Source organism: Cupressus sempervirens, chromosome 6 (genome assembly GCF_028749045.1).
Source record: "Cupressus sempervirens isolate cs-2001-9-10 chromosome 6, ASM2874904v1, whole genome shotgun sequence".
Classification (NCBI taxonomy): Eukaryota; Viridiplantae; Streptophyta; class Pinopsida; order Cupressales; family Cupressaceae; genus Cupressus; species Cupressus sempervirens.
In genome coordinates this window covers 89901997-89905147 of record NC_143123.1, presented here as the reverse complement: position 1 = coordinate 89905147, position 3151 = coordinate 89901997, and the positions used below count along the sequence as shown (strand labels likewise).

The following is a 3151-nucleotide window of genomic DNA, read 5'->3' as shown; positions in this document are numbered from 1 at the left end:
GGTGTGCATATGGACCAAGTGGTTATAGGGGAAAAAATGTGACACTTTTTTATCCTTCTTTAGTGCCTAAAATAGGGAAGGGTAGTAGACCTAGTCGTAAACATACACAATCTGGTTGCACCTATCATTTTAGCACACGAATAACAGTTCGTAAGCCAAACCATGTATTAATATGGTATCACTAGGTTCAACATGTGGATAGTGAAGGAAAAATTTTCCATGGTCAAATAAATAATGAGATTTTAGGAACAAGGTCCTTTTTTGCACCATACATTAGCAAACAATTTCATCAATGGGTGGAGTCATTACTATTACTTGGCATGCCCATAGATGTGGTGCATAAAAAACATAAACAAACGGTGCATGAAAAGATGACCATGTTTGAGGGTCAAACTTGTAGGGATGATTTTCTTACAATGGATGATATTGCAAATATTGATCATAAAATTAAGACATTAAGATATGTGTTAGATAGTAATAATGCTCGATCAATGCAATAATGGGTTTTGGCAAATCCAGATAAGTGGTTTGCATATCAGCAATATAGTGCCACTTTTTTTGATGGAGATGACCATATCCCATTTGTTTTGGGGATTCAATTACCAGAGCAACTTGATTAGATGCTCCATATGGCCATAATAACATATTAGCAATGGATTCTACATTTGGTATGAATGAAATGAAGGTATGTTATTATTATTTTATTATATAGTTGAATTTAATTTTTGTATTCTCAATTAAATATAGTATTGATATATCATACCCCATGTCTTATGACAGTTTCAATTATATATAATCCTTGCATTCGATTCAAAGCATATGGGGTTGCGTGTCGCATGGATCATTATGTCAAGGTCTTGTGCATACAATATTGTATATTGGATGCATATACTTCTCCAATGGGTTCACTTGAATAATATTGGTTGGAGATTAAATGCATTGATGGTGGATGATGCAAGTGTCGAGATCAAAGCTATCAGGTATTTCTATTTTCTTCAAAGCCTTACTTTTATGTAAATGCCATATTTCAGTATTATTTTAGGACATTAATAGAAGTGTCCTTCGAACTAAGACACTTCATTTTGACATATATTTGGATCTTAGTAATTTTTCTTTGATGAATACACTTTTTTCTATAAAGAAATATTAAGAGTTTTTTAATCCCTATTTTTTGGCACCATTAATTGTTTATCACAACTAATATCATGTGTTTCCTTTGGATCATTTTTCTATCCATGCCCACCATTTGACACTATAGCAGTGATTTTATGGCTATCCATTAATAACATATGGATGTTGCTTTGACATGATAAAATTTATTTATATCATTTTCACCATGTCTATTTGACTTAATGTTTACATCATTATTATTATTATTATTAGATAAAACTAGGCTTGCTTCATTGAATTATAGAATATAGAAAATCTTGACCACAATAGTAGCCACAAGGTGAATTTAAGCTATTATATTCACCTTTATAACATTTTCCAAAAGATGCAAAGTTTCATAGTACTTGTCTGAAACTCTAAAGAGACAAACTTTAGTCACAAAATAAAGCTTATACAAAAAAGAAATTCCAAACACAATTACTCTCTCCATATGTTGCAGATTTATTGCATCTTTTTTTAACACAATGCAGGCACATCAACATTGAATGGTGAAAAATCTCTCCAAAACATGACACACACACACAAAGAAGGCATCATTCATATTTTACCCTTACAATGTAAGTACCTCTAGGTTTTACACAACTTTTGCAAATATTTACAAGAGAGTTTCCAAATGAGCACCATATATTTTTAGTGGTCTATACTTACATTCACTTGTATTTTACTTTTCACACCAAGGAACCCATCTCTAGTTTGTGTGACTGTATTCTTTGATCCCCCAACAACCCTAGTTGTACCTTGTTCTAGTGGAAGAATTACATCAAATTTTTCTACTCCAAACATTCCAAGATTGCATAAAGTAAAGGTTCTTGAATTGTATTCTTGAGGTTGAAGTTGCTTTGCATGAGCTTTCTCAACAAGCTCCTTCTGCCTTCAAGAAATTGAATATAGGTTTTCCTTATCCGCATCTTGAATAACAAGATTTATATAAGTCCTCTATTTTTTATGACTACAACTATGATATTTATGCTATTTTTATAAGTACAACTTTGATCAGCCTTACAACTTGAGTTGACAATCAGATGTTGTGCTAAAGGCATTGTAGTTCTTTTCTAGTAGATAATTCATGGTCACCCCCTTGGATTTGACATTTTTGTAAAGAGAATCTAGAGAATTTGTGGTGATAGGGTACCCAACCTGGAATGTAGGAGCTGAAAGGATCTCTACCATATTTCTTGCCACAACCACATGTATTGTTGTAAAAGGCACTGTGGTTCCTAGAAACACAACTATTTTCTAAGAAGCCACAAGTTTAGTAACAACAACAACAATAGGGGATGGTTCGGGTTTAGCCATGACACCAACATATGGAGAAGGTATTATTATAATATTTGTTGCTCTCTCAATTTCAAAGGTGGTAATTTATCCTTTAGGTCTAGATCCCACAATATGAGCTAGGTCAACCTTGTATTGTTTAACCAATTTTTACTATGCAATATACATGTAATTTATCTATCATGTCTTTGTAGGCCTCAAGTTGCATCAAGTTATAAATTACTTATTTCTTTTAATAGGTAGGTTTCATAATTTCTTTTATAATCATATCTCGTAAAGGAGAGTAAATACATCTCTTTGACAATGTATGAAACGATTGAAAAATAGTTTTAAATAATAAATGTATAATATTTATGATGCAGAGAAGTATTTTGATGTGATGTGTATCTATGTTCTTGGCATGTTAGACGTGCTTGGTTCAAAAACTTAATTACAAAGGTTAAAGATAATGCAATTAGATGAGAAATGTTTGATAGGCTTGGATATATCATGCATCATTTAGTAAATGAAGATTCAGAAAGGAATGATGTTCACATGTTTATTGAAGACTTTAAATGCACACAACCCTCATTTGTTGATTATTTTAAGAGTTGATGGTCTAAAAAATTGAGTATGTGGGCTAGATGTTGCCATACACTCAAGCATGAAGGACAAGAAACAACCAAAGCCATAGAGCCATACCACTCACACCTAAAAAGATGATTCT

General features: G+C 32.3%; 1 pseudogene; it reads right to left on the bottom strand.

Annotated features, from left to right (window-relative positions):
* Nucleotides 1-1720: 1720 nt before the first annotated feature.
* LOC149551338 (dihydrolipoyllysine-residue acetyltransferase component 4 of pyruvate dehydrogenase complex, chloroplastic pseudogene) lies at nt 1721-2595 on the bottom strand (annotated as a pseudogene).
* Nucleotides 2596-3151: the final 556 nt, after the last annotated feature.